This window comes from Arachis hypogaea, chromosome 16, assembly GCF_003086295.3.
Source record: "Arachis hypogaea cultivar Tifrunner chromosome 16, arahy.Tifrunner.gnm2.J5K5, whole genome shotgun sequence".
Classification (NCBI taxonomy): Eukaryota; Viridiplantae; Streptophyta; class Magnoliopsida; order Fabales; family Fabaceae; genus Arachis; species Arachis hypogaea.
Genome location: NC_092051.1, coordinates 105,951,928 through 105,974,821, shown reverse-complemented (window position 1 = coordinate 105,974,821; position 22,894 = coordinate 105,951,928).

Here is a 22,894-nt window from a genome sequence, read left to right as displayed (position 1 = left end):
CCTTAAACCTCTCTCATGCTTCATAAAGAGTCTCACCATCTTGTTGCCTGAAAGTTTGGACCTCAGCTCTCAGCCTATTGATTCGTTGAGGGGGGTAAAATCTTGCTAAAAATTTGTTCACCACATCTTCCCAAGTTGTCAAGCTCTCCTTTGGGAAAGACTTCAGCCACTTGGCTGCCTTATCCTTGAGTGAGAATGGAAATAAGAGCAGTCTATAGGCGTCAGGATGAACACCGTTAGACTTCACTGTGTCACATATTCTCAGGAAGGTGGTTAGATGTTGATTGAGGTCTTCTTGGACACTTCCTCCAAATGAACAGTTATTCTGAACAAGGGTGATGAGCTGTGGCTTCAGTTCAAAATTGTTGGCGTGGATGGTTGGCTTTTGAATGCTACTTCCACAGTTTCCTGGGTTTGGATTAATGTAAGAGCCTAAAACTCTTCTATCCTCCCCAGCATGATTTGCTCGACCTCCTCCGACATGGTTGTGAGTCTCTTCTTCATGATGGTTTTCCATGTTTTCATCCATGTTTGGTTCAAAGTATTCCTCCTCTTCCTCAGCACCAACTACTCTTTTTCCTCTTGCTTCCCTTCTTAATCTCAAGAAGGTCTCTCAGGTTCAGAATCAAAGGAAGTTGAAGCCTCGCTTCTTCTCCCTGTCATACAACCAACAAGTACAAGCAAGGAAAATAGATGCAGAAAGTATTTCTGTCAGAATTACTGTTAATGTGAGTGATGCAATATATCAAACAGTTAGTGGGTTAGTGAAATGAATTGTAAATAACAAAGAAAAAGTAGGGGGAAGGGAAGAAATTAACTAAAACAGAAAGTAAATTACTCAAACAGAAAATTAAATCAAACAAAAATAAAATGCTCAATCTAGTTATCTTCCAATTTAATCATTGTTGATGCACAATCAATCCCCGGCAACAGCGCCATAAACTTGATGCACGGAAAACTTGTCTCTCAACAAATCTCCCTTCGGCAAGTGTACCGAATTTGTCGTCAAGTAAAAACTCACAATAGAGTGAGGTCGAATCCCACAGGGATTGATTGATCAAGCAACTTTAATTAGAGGAATGTTCTAGTTGAGCGAATCCAGAATTTGAGTTGAGAATTGCAGAAAATAAAATGGCGGGAAGGTAAATAACAGAAAAAGTAAAATGCTAGAATTAAAGAACTGAAAATAAATGACTGAAAGTAAATTGCTGAATTGGAAATGGGAATGGGGTATTGCTCATAAAAGTAAATGGCAAAAATTAAAGATAATGGATAAGATCATAAATGGGGAGTTCATTGGGCTCAGGAGATGTTGCATTCTTCGGATCAATTTCATTTTCATCTCTTCCTCAATCAATGCACTCATTGATCTCCTTGGCAATCTTAAGTGATCGAATTACAATTCCTTGTAATTCAATCTCTCAAATCTTGATCAATAGCCAATTCCTTGGTCAATTGCTCATGAGAAGAGATGAAGTATGGTCACCGATTATACCACATGCATTTCCCAAATCAAGTGTTGAGAGGATTATAGTCACATATCCATCCAAACCCAATTTGGTCCAGCATGAGAAAGCATTTCTAGCATGATCTCTTGATTCCTCTTTCAAGGTTCAGAAGAGATCCAAGTATGAATAGCTTCTTTTCCAAGATAACTACCCAATTGGATGAAGATCGAAATCTTTCAAGTAAAATCAAGAGAAAAGATAGAAGAAGAATAATGAAAACTAGTATTGATCCATCAAATTACAACAGAGCTCCCTAACCCAATGAAAGGGGTTTAGTTGTTCATAGCTCTGGAAAATGAAAACAAAGATGGAGAATACATGATGAAACTAGAAGTGCAGAGAAAGTAAAAATAGAGAGTAATTCTATGCCAAGAGGCTCCCTATATTTTCCAACTCCCCATTTAATTCAAAGCTACTCCTATATATACTACTCTTCTATTCTTCTAGTTGATTCTTCAAGTCTTGGGTATGGGCCTTTGGATCTTGAGTTTGAAGCAGTTATCTTCTTCATAGGGCTTGGCTTTGCTTGCAGAGAGAAATTGTGAAGTGGGCAGAGACTTTAGCTCAGGACGTTAGGGGTGTTAACGTTCAGTGAAAATATGGGTTCGAGAACGTTAGTGACAATCACCTTTTTCACTAACGTTCCTCACCAAAGTAAGAGCCACGTTAACTTCAACGTTAGTGGCACAAACGTTGCCACTAACGTTGCCCCTTTATCCTTCGCACACGTTATTGGGACTCACCTTTCCCAATAACGTTGAGAAATGTCCCCCTTCCCTACGTTAGAGTCCACGTTAACTTAGTTAACGTGGCTCCTTTAATGTAGGCTTGCCAACCTTCAAAAACGTTAGTGACACTTACCATTGTCACTAACGTTCCAATGTGCCCCTATTTCTCACGTTAGAGTCCACGTTAACTAGGTTAACGTGGCTTCTAATGTGGCCATGCTAGCCATCTCCAACGTTAGTGACAAAGTTGAGTGTCACTAACGTCGGCTCAACATTCCCTTATCCACGTTAGCTTCCACGTTAATTAAGTTAACGTGGGAGTTAACGTGGCTCATGGTGGCATGTGTGGGCTCCTTCCAACGTTAGTGACAATGTTGGGTGTCACTAACGTTGGCGATCACCTTCCTTCTTCACGTTAGCTTCCACGTTAACTAGGTTAACGTGGGAGTTAATGTGGCTTATTGGGGCTTGTGTGCTACCAACGTTAGTGACAATGTTTGGTGTCACTAACATTGTCGACCACCTTGTTTCCTCACGTTAGCTTCCACGTTAACTAGGTTAACGTGGGAGTTAACGTGGCTTAATGTGACTTGGCCAACGTTAGTGATAATGTTGAATGTCACTAACGTTGGCTTCCCCCCTTTCTTCTTAACGTTAGAGGCCACGTTAACTAAGTTAACGTGGTGACTAACATGGCCACTTATGAGCTTGGTCCAACGTTAGTGATAATGTTAGGTGTCACTAATGTTGGCTCCATTTCCTTTCTTCCACGTTAGAGTTCACGTTAACTTAGTTAACGTGACTCTTAACGTGGGTAATGATGGCTTCGAGAGCGTTATTGGCAATTACTTTTCTCATTAACTTTGCAAGTTACTCCCATTCCACGTTAGTGTTAACGTTAGTGTAACTAACGTAGCCACTAATGTGGTTCTTCTTTGCTTTCTTTGTCCTGAAATCAAGCAATAAAGTGCATCAAAGTTCTAGTCCAAGTCATGGGAAATGCAATATCCAATTTGTCCTTAAATTCATGCAAAATCCTCATGAAATCATGTAAAGTGAACAATGTATGCTTGGATCAAGATGTAAGTGAATATCTACCCAAAACTAGCTTATTTCCTAAGGAAATGCATGAAACTATCCTAAAAACAGTAAAGAAAAGGTCAGTGAAACTGGACAAAATGCCCTGGCATCACCTACCTTGATTTGTTGCTCCAAATCCAGTTACTCCTTGAAGTGTTCTTAAAGCACTTTTTCCTCCTAAAACACATCTAGAACAACTTTGAATCCATAAAACCTCAACTGACCAAACCTTAATCAACATGTTAGAAAGGAATTCCTCACCTTAGACGTGCTGGGAATTTAAGATTCATGGCTCACAACTCAACCTAAGCAAGAGATCTAAGGAAGAACATCAAGAAAACACATGTTTTAAACATGCTTCCTTGAAAACCGAATTTAAAGGGGGAAAGGGACAGCCATCTAACCTTATTTCTAGCCTTGATAAGTTATATGGTTATGTAGAGGAAGAAGAGAGGACCATTTTGGTATAATCAGAGTTTTGATTTGAGTTTTAGTTCAGAAGAAATCAAGCTTTGAAGATTTAAGTGTCATGAAAGTTTTTCTCTTTTCTCTCTTGTAATTTTCGGCCAAAACGAAGAAATGAGACAGTCTTGGAGGTCTTGGGGGTGTAATAAGAGTTGTGATTGGTTGGCTTGGAGGTGAATTAAAATAATATTAAAATATCTCAGGTGTATAACTACTAAAATTAGATATATCGAAACACTCGTAAAAACATCTCTAAAAATTCTTTTTTGAGCTACTAGCATAAATGACACTAGTAACATATTTAATATGATAATAGAACATGTATGATGAGGCATTAGCATTGCTAAAGACATCAAAGAGTGCTGGTGCTAAGCTGCACAAGTAAACTGTGAAACCGGTTAAATCGATTTTCTGTTTTTAACTAAAACAGACCAGATACCCTTATAATATCATTCAAGCATCTTCTAATACTAATATAATGATAATATTATACTATTATTTTTCTTCTCTCATGAATCGAGTCCGGTTCGTCAAATAGAGACTCTTTACGGAAACCAGAATCAAAACTCCTAACCGATACAGTTCAAAAACTAGGTTCTTCGTGATTGCGTTATCGAGCTTGCCTCAGAAGAGGTTCTAGCTTAAGGATGACATAATGACAATGAGGATTGAGATGCTTGATGATACATCAGAGGTGTTCCTTTTACTGATCTTCCGCAGAAATTCGTATCTTCAGAAAAGATCTCGCATACTCAAAAATCGGGGTTGTTACAACTATCCACTACCTTTCATCGATCACATGCTTGATTGCCTATAAGGTAAATCATACTATTATTTTTTAGATGGTTATACTGGATATTTTCAGATCCATATTGCTCCAGAAGATTAGGAGAAAACAACTTTTACATGCCCCTTTGGAACGTATGCATATAAAAGAGTGCCTTTTGGTTTATGTAATGCACCGGCTACATTTCAAAGGTGCATGATGAGTATCTTCTCGGATCTTCTTGAGCATTGTATGGAAGTATTTATGGATGACTTTAGTGTCTATGGTGATTCCTTCGATCTTTGCTTGGATAATCTTGCTAGAGTATTAGAAAGATGTGCTAGTTCAAACTTTGTACTTAATTTTGAAAATTGTCATTTTATGGTAAAGCAAGGTATTGTTCTAGGTCATGTTGTTTCTAATACTGGTATATCTGTTGATCGTGCAAAGGTTGATGTTATTTCTGGTTTACCTTACCCCTCCTCTGTGAGAGAAATCTGCTCTTTTCTTGGTCATGTAGGTTTCTACCGGCGTTTTATCAAGGACTTTAGTAAGGTTGCACTACCCTTTTCCCGTCTGCTGTAGAATAACGTAGAGTTTGACTTGAGTGAAGACTGCATGGAAGCATTTGACAAGCTGAAGATTACCTTGACCTAAGCTCCTATTGTGAGAGGGCCTGACTGGAATAGGCCGTTCGAGATCATGTGCGACGCATCTAACTATGCGGTAGGAGCGGCGCTGGTTCAGCGCAAAGGTAAGGATCCTTATATTATTGCTTATGCTTCTAAAACTTTAGATGGTGCCAGTCTAATTATACTACCACTGAAAAAGAACTTTTAGCCATTGTTTTTGCTTTGGATAAATTCTGGGCTTATTTACTTGGAACCAAAGTGGTAGTATATTCAGACTATGCAGCTTTGAAATACTTGCTAGCTAAGAAAGAGTCAAAACCAAGGTTAATCCATTGGATATTGCTATTGCAAGAGTTTGATTTAGAGATCAAAGATAGGAGTGGTTCCCAAAATTTAGTGGCAGACCACTTGAGTCGCCTAGAACATATTAAAAATGACCTCACTCCTATCAATGATGCATTTTCACTTGATAGCTTGCAAGCAGTATCTGAGGTGGTTCCTTAGTATGCACTGATGAGCGGATAATTTATACGCTTTTTGGCATTATTTTTAGTATGTTTTAGTTAGTTTTTATTATGTTTTTATTAGTTTTTATTTAAAAATCACTCTTCTAGACTTTACTATGAGTTTGTGTATTTTTCTGTGATTTCAGGTATTTTCTGGCTAAAATTGAGGGACCTGAGCAAAAATCTGATTCAGAGGCTGAAAAAGGACTGCAGATGCTGTTGGATTCTGACCTCCCTGCACTCGAAGTAGATTTTCTGGAGTTACAGAAGCCCAATTGGTGCGCTCTCAATTGCGTTAGAAATTAGACATCCTGGACTTTCCAGCAATATATAATAGTCCATACTTTGCCCGAGATTTGATGGCCCAAACAGGCATTCTAAGTCAGCTCAAGAATTCTGGCGTTTAACGCCAGAACTGGCACAAAAGCTGGAGTTAAACGCCCAAACTGGCACAAAAGCTGGCGTTTAACTCCAAGAAAAGTCTCTACACATGGAAGCTTCAATGCTCAGCCCAAGCACACATCAAGTGGGCCCGGAAGAAGATTTCTACATTAATTACTGATTTCTGTAAACCCTAGGCTACTAGTTCTCTATAAATAGGACCTTTTGCTATTGTATACACATCTTTGGACGTTTAGTCCCTAGACCTTGGAGGCTAGCCATTCGGCCATGCTTACACCATTATCACTTTTGTATTTTCAACGGTGGAGTTTCTACACACCATAGATTAAGGTGTGGAGCTCTGCTGTTCTTCATGAATTAATACAAGTACTATTGTTTTTCTATTCAACTCAAGTCTATTTCTTCTCCAAGATATTCATTCGCACCCAAGAACATGATGAATGTGATGATTATGTGACACTCATCACCATTCTTACCTATGAACGCGTGACTGACAACCACTTCCGTTCTACATGCAAACAAGCTTGAATGTGTATCTCTTGGGTTTCTAATCCAAGATTAGAACCTTCGTGGTATAGGCTAGAATTATTGGCGGTCATTCTTGAGATCCGGAAAGTCTAAACCTTGTCTGTGGTATTCAATGGATTGTTGGGCGTGTGACAGATGCAAAAGGGATCAATGGATCCTATTCCAACATGATCGAGAACCAACAGATGATTAGTGATGGGAAGCAGAAGCTGGTGAATTAAAAATTTATTAAAATGGTTACGTTGCAAGTATAGTTCTTAACTTACCGAAAATCTGCCTATCAATTTAGAAATATGTCAGAGAGAGTTTAAATTAAAATTACTGGGAGTTTTAAGTCCCAGGTCATCTCCCAACGAGTTGCAGAAAAGTGTGCTGTTTTATTAATCAGATGTTCCAAGAAGTTGAGCTAAGTAAATTGGAATTTAAATTGAGGAATTTTAAATAATATAAATAAAAGCCTTGACTGGGAATTGATTAGTTAGAATCTCTATCATTGATGGAGTAATTTTTAAGATTGATTTATAATTAACGGTTACTCTGTTTGGTTATCCTTTACTAGGTAAGGGAAAGTCAAACAAGTTGGAATGCCAGATCTGTTCACGAGTTACAACCCACTTAGTTCAAAGGAATTGGCGTTGGTGACAGGATAGCAATCCAACATTTAACCCAACTACAAAGTTTTCCTTCAATCCTTCCAACTCAAGAGTTCCTTTTAATCAACTCCCGATCAAGTAATGAAACTACTCACGCATTGTAAATAAAGAATCCATAGCACATGAAAGGGAATTAAAAGAAGACATGATTATTGGAATTGAAATTGAATTAAAAAGAAATAATCCTTGCATCAATTAATCATAAAATTATCTGAATGACAAAATTGAACATAACAAAGAACATGGAAGAATAAAACCAAGTTAAGAGAACAAACTAGAATGATGAAGTCTTGATGAGGAAATAACTCTTCTCACTGTTCCAATGCTAAGACCAATTGAAAATCAAAATTCTAAAAAAACTAGAGAGAAAAACCTAAGAGAGTGAAAAACTAGATCTAAAACTACTGAATGTATGTGTGTGTTGTTTCCGCATATTCTCTGACTCTAGTCTGCTGTTCCGGGCCAAAAACTGGTCCGAAATAAGGTCCAAAATTGCCCCCATCGAATTCTGCAGATTATGCAGATCGCGCATGTCACGCGATCGCGTCATCCATGCGGACGCGTCGCTTGCGCTTTTTCCTCTCCACGCGTTCGCGTCGTCCACGCTACCGTGTCGCTTGCGCTTTCCAATCCGCGCAGCCGTGCAAGCCATGCGGCCGCGTCACTGCGATTTGCGCTCCTTCGCGCGGTCGCGTGAGCCACGCGACCGCGTCACTTCTCGCTAGTTATCTCCTCAAATTCTTGTGTTCCTTCCATTTTTGCTAGCTTCCTCTCCAATCTCCATTTCATTCATGCCCTATAAAGCCTGAAACACTTGACACACAGATCACGGCGTCGAATGGAATAAAGGAGAATTAAAATTAAATAATTAAAGTCTTTAGGAAGCAATTTTCAAACATGTACTGAATTTAGGAAGGAAATCTAAATTAATGCTAAATTGATGAATAAGTGGATAAGCATCATGACAAAACCACACAATTAAACACAATATAAATTATAAAATAGTGGTTTATCAACCTCCCCACACTTAAACATTAGCATGTCCTCATGCTAAATTGAAGGAGACAAGGAAATAAGTATGAACATGCAGAAACTCATGAAATGCAATGCAATCCTACATATATAAATAAATGCAACTATATGATTATTGTCCACTTGATCAAAAGTAAATAAGCCCTTCAAAACAATTACAAATCAAATTCCACTAATTCTATCATTATACAATAAAACCGATAAAAGTGCAAGAAGATAGCTTACGAAAGCAGGAAACATGAAAATTTAAGCATTGAACCCTCACTGATAATGTATGTACGCTCTAATCTCTAGTGTATAGGGTAATCACTCTATTCTTCTCTAGTCATGTTTTCTAACTTTTGTTTTTGATGAGCAGATAATTTATACGCTTTTTGGCATTGTTTTTAGTATGTTTTTAGTAGGATCTAGTTACTTTTAGGGATGTTTTCATTAGTTTTTATGTTAAATTCACATTTCTGGACTTTACTATGAGTTTGTGTGTTTTTCTGTAATTTCAGGTATTTTCTGGCTGAAATTGAGGGACTTGAGCAAAAATCAGATTCAGAGGTTGAAGAAGGACTGCTGATGCTGTTGGATTCTGACCTCCCTGTACTCAAAGTGGATTTTCTGGAGCTACAGAACTCTAAATGGCGCGCTTCCAATTGAGTTAGAAAGTAGACATCCAGGGCTTTCCAGAAATATATAATAGTCTATACTTTGGCCAAGAATAGATGACGTAAACTAGCATTCAACGCCAGATCTCTGCCCAATTCTGGCGTCTAGCGCCAGAAAAGGATCCAAAACCAGAGTTGAACGCCCAAAATGGCACAAATACTGGCGTTCAACTCCAAGAAGGACCTCTACACGTGCAGCACTCAAGCTCAGCCCAAGCACACACCAAGTGGGCCTCGGAAGTGGATTTATGCATCAATTACTTACTTCTGTAAACCCTAGTAGCTAGTTTATTATAAATAGGACATTTTACTATTGTATTTGATATCTTTGGACGCTTGGTTCTTAGATCAGAGGGGCTGGCCATTCGGCCATGCCTGGACCTATCACTTATGTATTTTCAACGGTAGAGTTTTTACACTCCATAGATTAAGGTGTGGAGCTCTGCTGTTCCTCAAAGATTAATGCAAAGTACTACTGTTTTCTATTCAATTCATCTTGTTTCGCTTCTAAGATATTCATTCGCACTTCAACCTGAATGTGATGAACGTGACAATCATCATCATTCCCTATGAACGCGTGCCTGACAACCACTTCCGTTCTACTTTCGACTGAATGAGTATCTCTTAGATCTCTTAATCAGAATCTTCGTGGTGTAAGCTAGAATGATGGCGGCATTCAAGAGAATCCGGAAGGTCTAAACCTTGTCTGTGGTATTCCGAGTAGGATTCAATGAATGAATGACTGTGACGAGCTCCAAACTCGCGATTGCTGGGCGTTAGTGACAGACGCAAAAGGATAGTAAATCCTATTCCAGCATGATCGAGAACCGACAGATGAATAGCCGTGCCGTGACAGGGTGCGTTGACCATTTTCACTGAGAGGATAAGATGAAACCATTGACAAGGGTGATGCCTCCAGACGATTAGCCGTGCCGTGACAGGGCATTTGGATCATTTTCTCGAGAGAAGACCGAAAGTAGCCATTGACAATGGTGATGTATCACAAAAAGCCAGCCATGGAAAGGAGTAAGACTGATTGGATGAAGACAGCAGGAAAGCAGAGGTTCAGAGGAACGAAAGCATCTCTATTCGCTTATCTGAAATTCTCACCAATGATTTACATAAGTATTTCTATCCCTATTTTATTATATTATTTTCGAAAACTCCATAACCATTTGATATCCGCCTGACTGAGATTTACAAGGTGACCATAGCTTGCTTCATACCAACAATCTCCGTGGGATTCGACCCTTACTCACGTAAGGTATTACTTAGACGACCCAGTGCACTTGCTGGTTAGTTGTGCGAAGTTGTGAACCATGGTATTGGCATCATGTGTTTGGCGCCATTACCAGGGAAAGAAAGAGCGATGAATTTTACATAATCAAAGTGTAATCACAATTTCTGCGCACCAAGTTTTTGGCGCCGTTGCCGGGGATTGTTCGAGTTTGGACAACTGACGGTTCATCCTGTTGCTCAGATTAGGTAATTTTCTTTTTGTTTTGTTTTCAAAAATTTTTCAAAAATCTTTCAAAAATTTTTCTTTTGTTTTCGAAAAAAAAATTTTATTCAAAATTTTTAAAGAATGAATTCTAGTGTTTCATGAAGCATGTGAAGCCTAGCTGGCTGTAAAGCCATGTCTAAATTCTTTTGGACTGAGGCTTCCACTCATAAGTATATGAAGTTGGATGAAATATCAGCTATTGTATACATGAGAGGTATCTATGTTTGCTGAAGCTTGGCTGGCCATTGGCCATGTCTAGTGTTTTGGACCGGAGCTTTCATTGAAAGCTTGGCTGGCTAGTGAGCCATGTCTAATTCCTGGACTGAAGCTTTAGACTAACATGGAAAGATTCCTGGAATTCATATTAAAAATTTTAGAATCCTTATTTTTCTTTTACAAAATAATTTTCGAAAAAATCCAAAAAAAAAATTAGAAAATCATAAAAATCAAAAATATTTTTTGTGTTTCTTGTTTGAGTCTTGAGTCATATCATAAGTTTGGTGTCAATTGCATGTGCATCTTGCATTTTTCGAAAATAATCATGCATTCATAGTGTTCTTCATGATCTTCAAGTTGTTCTTGGTAAGTCTTCTTGTTTGATCTTTGCATTTGCATGTTTTGTGTCTTTTCTTGTTTTTCATATGCATTCTGGAATTCTTAGTGTCTAAGCATTAAAGAATTCTAAGTTTGGTGTCTTGCATGTTTTCTTTGCATTAAAAATTTTTCAAAAATATGTTCTTGGTGTTCATCTTGACATTCAAAGTGTTCTTGGTGTTCATCTTGACATTCATAGCATTCTTGCATGCATTCATTGTTTTGATCAAAAAATTTCATGCATTGCATCATTTTTCTTGTTTTTCTCTTGCATCATAAAAGTTCAAAAATAAAAAAAAATATCTTTCCCTTTTTCTCTCATCAAATTCGAAAATTTGAGTTGATTTTTTCAAAAATTTTTAAAATCAAGTTGTTTCTTATGAGTCAAATCAAATTTTCAATTTGAAAATCTTATCTTTTTCAAAATCTTTTTCAAAAATCAAATCTTTTTCAAATTTCTCAGTTATTTTCGAAAATTCCAAAAAATATTTTTCAAAAATATTTTTCTTAATTTTACATCATATTTTCGAAAATAACATCAACAATTAATGTTTTGATTTAAAAATTTCAAGTTTGTTACTTGCTTGTTAAGAAAGATTCAAACTTTAAGTCCTAGAATCATATCTTGTGATTTCTTGTGAATCAAGTCATTAATTGTGATTTTAAAAATCAAATCTTTTTTCAAAACTAATTTTTATCATATCTTTTCAAAAATATCTTCTCATCTTATCTTTTTCAAAAATTTGATTTCAAAATATCTTTTCTAACTTCCTAACTTCTTATCTTTTCAAAATTTGTTTCAACTAACTAACTAACTTTTTGTTTGTTTTTTATCTTTTTCAAAACCACCTAACTAACTCTCTCTCTCTAATTTTCGAAAATATCTTCCCTCTTTTTCAAAAATCTCTTTTTAATTAACTAATTATTTTAATTTTTAAATCTTAATTTTCGAAAATTACTAACATTTTTCAAAAACTATTTTCAAAAATCACTAACTCTTTTTCAAAAATTATTTTCGAAAATTCCTTCTCTCTCATCCCCTTCTACTTATTTATTCATCTACTAACATCTCTTCCTCACACCACCAAAAATCAGAACCCTCTCTTTCTCTGAGTTCAGATTTTTTCTTCTTTTCTTCTACTAACACAAGGACCTCTATACTGTGGTATAAAGGATCCATATTATTATTATTATTTTTTCTGTGCCCTCTTCTTTGTCATATGAGCAGGAGCAAGGACAAGAATATTCTTGTTGAAGCAGATCCAGAACCTGAAAGGACTCTGAAGAGAAAACTAAGAGAAGCTAAAATACAACAATCCAGAGATAACCTTTCAGAAATTTTCGAACAGGAAGAGGAGATGGCAGCCGAAAATAATAATAATGCAAGGAGAATGCTTAGTGACTTTACTGCACCTAATTCCAATTTACATGGAAGAAGCATCTCCATTCCTGCCATTGGAGCAAACAACTTTGAGCTGAAACCTCAATTAGTTTCTCTGATGCAGCAGAACTGCAAGTTTCATGGACTTCCATCTGAAGATCCTTTTCAGTTCTTAACTGAATTCTTGCAGATATGTGATACTGTTAAGACTAATGGAATAGATCCTGAAGTCTACAGGCTCATGCTTTTCCCTTTTGCTGTAAGAGACAAAGCTAGAGTGTGGTTGGACTCTCAACCCAGAGATAGCCTGAACTCTTGGGATAAGCTGGTCACGGCTTTCTTAGCCAAGTTCTTTCCTCCTCAAAAGCTGAGCAAGCTTAGAGTGGATGTTCAGACCTTCAGTCAGAAGGAAGATGAATCCCTCTATGAAGCTTGGGAAAGATACAAGCAGCTGACCAAAAAGTGTCCTTCTGACATGCTTTCAGAATGGACCATCCTGGATATATTCTATGATGGTTTATCTGAGTTATCAAAGATGTCATTGGATACTTCTGCAGGTGGATCCATTCACCTAAAGAAAACACCTGCAGAAGCTCAAGAACTCATTGACATGGTTGCAAATAACCAGTTCATGTACACTTCTAAAAGGAATCCTGTGAATAATGGGATGCCTATGAAGAAGGGAGTTCTTGAAATTGATACTCTGAATGCCATACTGGCTCAGAACAAAATATTGACTCAGCAAGTCAATATGATTTCTCAGAGTCTGAATGGAATGCAAGCTGCATCCAACAGTACTCAAGAGGCATCTTCTGAAGAAGAAGCTTATGATCCAGAGAACCCTGCAATAGCAGAGGTAAATTATATGGGTGAACCTTATGGAAACACCTATAATCCATCATGGAGAAATCATCCAAATTTCTCATGGAAGGATCAAAAGCCTCAACAAGGCTTTAATAATGGTGGAAGAAACAGGTTTAGCAATGGCAAGCCTTTTCCATCATCCACTCAGCAACAGACAGAGAATTCTGAGCAGAACCCATCTAGCTTAGCAAACTTAGTCTCTGATCTATCTAAGGCCACTGTGAGTTTTATGAATGAAACAAGGTCTTCCATTAGAAATTTGGAAGCACAAGTGGGCCAGCTGAGTAAAAGGATCACTGAAATCCCTCGTAGTACTCTCCCAAGCAATACAGAAGAAAATCCAAAAGGAGAGTGCAAGGCCATTGACATAAACCAAAATGGCCGAACCCAATGAGGGAGAGGAGGACGTGAATCCCAAGGAGGAAGACCTCCTGGGACGTCCAGTGATCAATAAGGAGCTTCCCTCTGAGGAACCAAAGGACTCTGAGGCTCATCTAGAGACCATAGAGATCCCATTAAACCTCCTTATTCCATTCATGAGCTCTGATGAGTATTCCTCTTCTGAAGAGAATGAGGATGTTACTGAAGAGCAAACTGCCAAGTTTCTTGGTGTAATCATGAAGCTAAATGCCAAATTATTTGGTATTGATACTTGGGAAGTTGAACCTCCCTTGTTCATCAATGAACTAAGTGATCTGGATCAACTGACATTGCCTCAGAAGAGATAGGATCCTGAAAAGTTCATAATACCTTGTACTATAGGCACCATGATCTTTAAGGCTCTGTGTGACCTTGGTTCAGGAATAAACCTCATGCCCCTCTCTGTAATAGAGAAACTGGGAATCTATGGGGTACAAGCTGCTAAAATCTCATTAGAGATGGCAGATAATTCAAGAAAATAGGCTTATGGACAAGTAGAGGACGTGTTAGTAAATGTTGAAGGCCTTTACATCCCTGCTGATTTCATAATCCTGGATACTGGAAAGGAAGAGGATGAATCCATCATCCTAGAAAGACCTTTCCTAGCCACACCAAGAGCTGTGATTGATGTGGACAGAGGAGAATTGATCCTTCAATTAGATAAGGACAACCTTGTGTTTACAACTCAAGGATCTCTCTCTGCATCCATGGAGAGGAAGCAGGAAAAGCTTCTCTCAAAGCAGAGTCAAACAAAGCCCCCATAGTCAAACTCTAAGTTTGGTGTTGGGAGGCCACAACCAAACTCTAAGTTTGGTGTTGAACTCCCACATCCAAACTCTAAGTTTGGTGTTGGAGAGTCTCAACAAAGCTTTGCACATCTGTGAGGCTCCATGAGAGCCCACTGTCAAGCTACTGACACTAAAGAAGCACTTGTTGGGAGGCAACCCAATTTTTATCTAACTATATTTTTCTTAGTTATATGTCTTTATAGGTTCATGATCATGTGGAGTCACAAAATAAATATCAAAATTGAAAACGGAATCAAAAACAGCAGAAGAAAAATCACACCCTGGAGGAAGCATCTGCCTGGCGTTCAACGCCAGAACAGAGCATGGTTCTGGCGCTGAACGCCCAAAATGGGCAGCATCCTGGCACTGGATGCCCAGAACAAGCATGGTTCTGGCGTTCAACGCCAGAAATGGCAACAAATGGGCGTTGAACGCCCAAAATAGGCACCAACCTGGCGCTGAACGCCCAGAGTTGTGTGCAAGGGCATTTTACATGCCTAAATTGGTGCAGGGATGTAAATGCCTTGACATCTCAGGATCTGTGGACCCCACAGGATCCCCACCTACCTCATCATCTCTCTTTCCATTCATGATCATCCCTTCTGTTTTCCATTTACCACTCACATCCATACACCCACTACCTTCAAAATTCAACATCTCTCTGCCACCCAATCCCACCCATATGGCCGAATACACACTCCCATCCATCTCCTCCATATCTTCTTCTTCTTCTTCTATTCTTTCTTCTTTTGCTCGAGGGCGAGCAACATTCTAAGTTTGGTGTGGTAAAAGCATAGCTTTTTTTGTTTTTTCCATAACCATTGATGGCACCTAAGGCCAGAGAAACCTCTAGAAAGAGGAAAGGGAAGACAAAAGCTTCCATCAAGGGTCTATAACTCAGTGGTAGAATATTTGACTGTAAATCAAGAGATCCCTGAGATACCTCAGGGGATACATTTTCTTCCACACAATTATTGGAAGCAACTAAGGGTGGAACATCAAGAGCACTCCATCATCCTTCATGAAATCAGAGAAGATCTAAAAGCAATGAAGGAGGAGCAACAAAGACAAGGAAGAGACATAGAAGAGCTCAAGGACATCATTGGTTCCTCAAGAAGGAAACGCCACCATCACTAAGGTGGATTCATTCTTTGTTCTTATATCTTCTGTTTTTCGTTTTCTATGTTATGTGCTTATCTGTGTTTGTGTCTTCATTACATGATCATTAGTAGTTAGTAACTATGTCTTAAAGTTATGAATGTCCTATGAATCCATCACCTCTCTTAAATGAAAAATGTTTTAATTCAAAAGAACAAGAAGTACATGAGTTTCGAATTTATCCTTGAACTTAGCTTAATTATATTGATGTGGTGACAATGCTTCTTGTTTTCTGAATGTATGCTTGAACAGTGCATATGTCTTTTGAAGTTGTTGTTTAAGAATGTTAAATATGTTGGCTCTTGAAAGAATGATGACTAGGAGACATGTTATTTGATAATCTGAAAAATTATAAAAATGATTCTTGAAGCAAGAAAAAGCAGCAAAGAACAAAGCTTGCAGAAAAAAAAATAGGCGAAAAAAAAATTAGAAAGAAAAAGAAAAAGCAAGCAGAAAAAGCCAATAACCCTTAAAACCAAAAGGCAAGGGAAATAAAAAGGATCCCAAGGCTTTGAGCATCAGTGGATAGGAGGGCCTAAAGGAATAAAATCCTGGCCTAAGCGGCTAAACCAAGCTGTCCCTAACCATGTGCTTGTGGCGTGAAGGTGTCAAGTGAAAACTTGAGACTGAGCAGTTAAAGTCAAGGTCCAAAGCAAAAAAAAAAAAAAGAGTGTGCTTAAGAACCCTGGACACCTCTAATTGGGGACTTTAGCAAAGCTGATTCATAATCTGAAAAGGTTCACCCAATTATGTGTCTGTGGCATTTATGTATCCGGTGGTAATACTGGAAAACAAAGTGCTTAGGGCCACGACCAAGACTCATAAAATAGCTGTGTTCAAGAATCATCATACTAAACTAGGAGAGTCAATGACACTATCTGAACTCTGAGTTCCTATAGATGCCAATCATTTTGAACTTCAATGGATAAAGTGAGATGCCAGAACTATTCAAGAGGCAAAAAGCTATAAGTCCCGCTCATATGATTGAAGCTATGTTTCATTGATAGTTTGGAATTTATAGTATATTCTCTTCTTTTTATCCTATTTGATTTTCAGTGGCTTGGGGACAAGCAACAATTTAAGTTTGGTGTTGTGATGAGCGGATAATTTATACGCATTTTGGCATTATTTTTAGTATGTTTTTAGTAGGATCTAGTTACTTTTAGGGATGTTTTCATTAGTTTTTATGTTAAATTCACATTTCTGGACTTTACTATGAGTTTGTGTGTTTTTCTGTGATTTCAGGTATTTTCTGGCTGAAATTGAGGGACTTGAGCAAAAATCAGATTCAGAGGTTGAAGAAGGACTGCTGATGCTGTTGGATTCTGACCTCTCTGCACTCAAAGTGGATTTTCTGGAGCTACAGAACTCGAAATGGCGCGCTTCCAATTGAGTTGGAAACTAGACATCCAGGGCTTTCCAGAAATATATAATAGTCCATACTTTGGCCAAGAATAGACGACGTAAACTGGCGTTCAACGCCAGTTCTCTGCCCAATTCTGGCGTCCAGCGCCAGAAAAGGATCCAAAACCAGAGTTGAACGCCCAAACTGGCACAAATGCTGGCGTTCAACTCCAAGAAGGACCTCTACACGTGCAACACTCAAGCTCAGCCCAAGCACACACCATGTGGGCCCCGGAAGTGGATTTATGCATCAATTACTTACTTCTGTAAACCCTAGTAGCTAGTTTATTATAAATAGGACATTTTACTATTGTATTTGATATCTTTGGACGCCTGGTTCTTAAATCAAAGGGGCTGGCCATTCGGCCATGCCTGGACCTATCACTTATGTATTTTCAAACGGTAGAGTTTCTACACTCCATAGATTAAGGTGTGGAGCTCTGCTGTTCCTCAAAGATTAATGCAAAGTACTATTGTTTTCTATTCAATTCATCTTGTTTCGCTTCTAAGATATTCATTCGCACTTCAACCTGAATGTGATGAACGTGACAATCATCATCATTCCCTATGAACGCGTGCCTGACAACCACTTCCGTTCTACTTTCGACTGAATGAGTGTCTCTTAGATCTCTTAATCGGAATCTTCGTGGTGTAAGCTAGAATGATGGCGGCATTCAAGAGAATCCGGAAGGTCTAAACCTTGTCTGTGGTATTCCAAGTAGGATTCAATGAATGAATGACTGTGACGAGCTCCAAACTCGCGATTGCTGGGCGTTAGTGACAGACGCAAAAGGATAGTAAATCCTATTCCAGCATGATCGAGAACCGACAGATGAATAGCCGTGCCGTGACAGGGTGCGTTGACCATTTTCACTGAGAGGATAAGATGAAACCATTGACAAGGGTGATGCCTCCAGACGATTAGCCGTGCCGTGACAGGGCATTTGGATCATTTTCCCGAGAGAAGACCGAAAGTAGCCATTGACAATGGTGATGTATCACAAAAAGCCAGCCATGGAAAGGAGTAAGACTGATTGGATGAAGACATCAGGAAAGCAGAGGTTCAGAGGAACGAAAGCATCTCTATTCGCTTATCTGAAATTCTCACCAATGATTTACATAAGTATTTCTATCCCTATTTTATTATATTATTTTCGAAAACTCCATAACCATTTGATATCCGCCTGACTGAGATTTACAAGGTGACCATAGCTTGCTTCATACCAACAATCTCCGTGGGATTCGACCCTTACTCACGTAAGGTATTACTTGGACGACCCAGTGCACTTGCTGGTTAGTTGTGCGAAGTTGTGAACCATGGTATTGGCATCATGTGTTTGGCGCCATTACCAGGGAAAGAAAGAGCGATGAATTTTACATAATCAAAGTGTAATCACAATTTCTGCGCACCAGTTTTTCTCCTAACCAATCAACAACAGTTAATATACCAATACAAACATCATGAGGTCTTTTCAGGGTTGTAATGGGGCCAAGGTGCAGGTAAGGGTATACATATGGCTAAGTGAGCTTTATAAATTGAATCTTTAATTAACCTAAGCTCTCACCTAATATACATGTATTCTATATACTTTTAAATTTATGCTTAGCTACCCATAATTCCCTTTTTCAACCCATACTCATGTTTCAACTTTGTATTTTAATTCTATCATATGTGCATTGATCTTTGAATTTTGAATTTAACATTGGGGTAATTTTGTCCCCTTATTTATTTGTTTATCATCTCTCTTTTTTTTTTTTTGAATTGAAATAAATAAAGCTTATCAACGCACATAGATTTTTTATTCTTATAGTTTCACATGAATAGGTATCCAAATTCCCTTTAAATTTTCATGACACATCCCCTTAACAACTTTTGTTCCCACAATTTTCCATACTTAACTAGCACACACAATTCTATCTTAAGCTAACCAAAGATTCAATTTGGGATATGCAATTTGTTTTTCAGCTTAAGGTTAGTAATGTGGTAAAATATAGAACAAATGGGGTTTTAAAAGCTCAAAGTGGTTAACAAGGGTAATTGAAAAGGGTAGGCTTGATTTGGATAAGTGAGTTTAAATAAATAATGGCCTCAATCATGTGCAAGCATGTAAATATAATAAATATTGGACATATAAGATAAAACAAAATATAGATTACAATCATAGAGAAGTAAACACACAAGAATTAAATAATTATGGTTAAATGATGTAACCATACATAAAGGCTCAAATCTTTCACAGGTTGTGTGTTCTTTAGCTCAAACATCATGTTCCAAATACAACTCAAGCAGATTTATCATAAAAATTTTGAAAATTAGTGAAATTTTATTCCAAAGATAGATTTTTAAAAGAAACTTATTGTCTTTTCAATCAAGTAGAACATGCATGCAACTATTCTAACCTATGCAATTTATTCTATTCTATAAAAGAAAGAAAATCTAACTAAAATATTCTAATTATTGTTGTACAGAGAAGAGAAATTACCTCCGGAAGTCAGGTACTGACCGACCTCCCCACACTTAAGGCTTTGCACCGTCCTCGGTGCCATCTGTCAGGAACAGGGGTGGGCTGGTGGCAGTATTTCCACAGTCGGGACCATCATGGCTCCCGGTGCTGGTAAAAGAAGTGGAGTCCAGAGTGTCTGAGTCCTTGAATTTGCCCATGATCAGCTCCTTGAGGTATGTGAATCGGCGCTTGTTACGGCGCTCTCTCATCTTAGCTTTCTGTTCATGCCGATCCAACTTTTCAAGTATCTGCTGGAGCAATTTCTCAGTGGTAGATGCTTGTGGTGTTGAAGAAGGAATATCTTCAACTGGCTCAGTAGGCTGGCTTGTAGTGGCTGCTGAAAGTCTGAGGTATTTCCCGTTAGGGACATATTGATCATCCCGTGGAAGCATGGCTTTGGTGTCCCCAGCTCTGTAGGAGACTCCGGCTGCTGAGACAAGATCTGAGACCAGGGCGGGAAAAGGTAGGTTGCCCGCGATTTGTACATGCTCCATAGCATTTCGGATGTGTTTTGAGAGATTCAGAAGTTGGTCTGTAAGGATGCACCATAGTAGAACAGCCATGTCTGCAGTGAAGGAGGACTCATGAGTGCTTGGAAAGACATAATGGGACATGATCTGTGCCCATACGCGAGCCTCCAAGGTAAGTGCGGAAGCCAAGATTCCCTTAGGGCGGGTACGGTGGTATCCGTAGATCCAACGGCTGCCAGGTAATGCAATGACTCCGAGAACGGAGTCCCAGTCAAATTGGTATCTCTGGCGCTGAAGGGTGGCTTCTTGAAAAGCTTCCATTCCTACTGGAAAAGGGGGAAGACTCAGAGCTTGCTAGATGGCCTCTTCTGTAATGGGCACTTGCTTCTGCCGGACATAAACAGACTGCAGGATCAGTATGTAGAAGTTGGAGTAGAACTCAACTACCCAAGAGAGATTGACCTGCCTTGGCTGTCTCCGTAGGAAACCCCATTGTCTTCGTTCAATTTGTGGCTCAACAAAGGTAGCAATATTGGACGGGAGGATAAGAAGGTATTCATTGTTGTAGTTCCTTTCTGCTAGGATAGGGAACATCTGCTCACAGTAGCGATTGGGAAATCGCGCGGCGTCCTTTGCTGGAAAGGCTTTCTCCTTTTCATCAACCTTTATTATCCTCTTAACTCTTTTTGTTGAGGGCTTAACTGCGGTGGAAGAAGGCTCTGCCACTAATGTTCGTTTAATTTCTCTTCTTGCTGATGGTTTGGAAGTAGCTTTCTCTTTTCCTTTCTTGGTGGCCATCCTGAAAGAAGGGAAGAGAAAGTAAATTAAATTCAAAGAGATATACAGCAAGGAAGGAAACGGAAAAGAGGGTGATGGATGCACATGAAGATATGCTGACATTAACACATGCTCGCGAGTACGTGTGAAAAGCCAACGATGGAAAATAGCTAGTGCATATAAAGACAAATGAATGCAAGGTGTTTATTGGCATGCTGGCAAAGGGCATGAGTAGCATAGACCAAGCAATACTTTGTAACAAACCATCACGTTTGTATTGACAATTAAATTCAATTAATAAAATAAGAAGGAGAATTTGTGAAAAGCAAGCATTGAATAGTAGAGTAAAGTAATGTAGAAAAGTGCATAGTGCTATATGGGCTTTTTCACAAACACATGGCATGCATGTTAAACAAGATATAAAAAGTATGAAATTGAACATGCAAGCAATCCCTTAAAAATAATAATAATTGTCAAATAAATTGTAACAAGTCACAAGCATATAATGAGGGATAATGACTCAAAAAAAATTTCTAACACCATGTAAAAAGGGAAAAGAAGAATAAAGAAAATAGGAATAATTAAAAGAAGAAGAAAAGAAAAAGAAAATACATGTAGAACAATAAAAAAATGATAGAAAAAGAAAGAAGGAAGAAGAAGGTAAAACCTTGTTAATGGAGGAGAGAGAGAGAGAGAGTGAGAGGTGAGATAGAAAGGGGAAGGGAGAAGGAAGAAAGAAGGAGGGAAAAGAAAAATTAGGATTTGGAGGAAAGAAAGATAAGATAATTTGGCAATTTAGGTTGAGCTGTGCGGCGCATGCGACGTGGCCGCGTGGGGCACGCCTTCGCGTGGGTGCGCATCAGGTAAGAAGACGCGATCGCGTCAGTCACGCGGTCGCGTGACCCGTGTTGCGCTGCTGGCGCGAGTACAGCCTCGCTCCAGCACAACTCTCTGTTCAATTTATTTTAATAGCCAAAATTGGGTGACGCGATCGCGTGGGTCACGCGATCGCATGAGTGTGCGTTATAAAATGGGTGACGCGGCCGCGTCAGCGACGCGGTCGCGTGACAAGGATTGTGCTTCCAGCACCAATCCAGCATCACTCTCGCACAGAATGCGACTGTGCACCCTTTTAAGTCGAAAACTCAGGGCACGCGGCCGCGTGGGGCACGCGGTCGCGTGGGGCACGCGGTCGCGTGGGAGGCCATGATTTCCATGCGACGCGGTCGCGTGGGGTAATTTGTGCCATTGGCACGACTCCAGCGCTCCTCCTGCGTAACTTTCTGTTCATTTTTATTTTTCTTTACTCCCCCTGCCACGCGGACGCGTCACTGGTGCGATCGCGTCGTGCGGCGAAAAAAAAAATTTTTTTAAAGAAATATAAGGACATGTAGGTGTAAAAGCATGAAAGTATTAATGAAGAGAAGAGTTATTGAAGAAAAGAACGATCATACCGCAGTGGGTTGTCTTCCACCAAGCACTTTGCTTTAACGTCCGTAAGTTGGACGCTCCACTAGCTCAATCTGCTGCTATGTGGGGATCTTCCAAGTGGAGGATCTCAAGCTCCTTGCTTTTCTGCACCTTCTCACCATGGTACAGCTTTAGGCGGTGTCCATTAACCTTAATAAGTTCAGAGCTTGAAGGATGGCTTAGGTGGTAAACTCCGTACGGTTCAGCCTTCTCTACTCTGTATGGACCTTCCCATTTTGATCTTAACTTACCGGGCATTAGCCTTAGTCGAGATTTGTAAAGGAGGACGAAATCTCCAGGTTGAAATTCTTTCTTCTTGATGTTTTGATCATGCACAGCTTTCATCCTTTCCTTGCAAATTCTGGAATTCTCATAAGCTTCTAGGCGAAGGTTCTCCAGTTCCTGCAGTTGCAACTTCCTTTCAGCTCCGGCCTTCTCAATTTCCATGTTGCACTCTTTAACTGCCCAGAAGGCTCTGTGTTCGATTTTAACTGGAAGATGGAAAGCTTTTCCATAAACTAAGCGAAAGGGACTCATCCCAATGGGTGTCTTCTATGCTGTTCTATATGCCCACAGTGCATCTTGTCGTCTGGTGCTCCGGTCT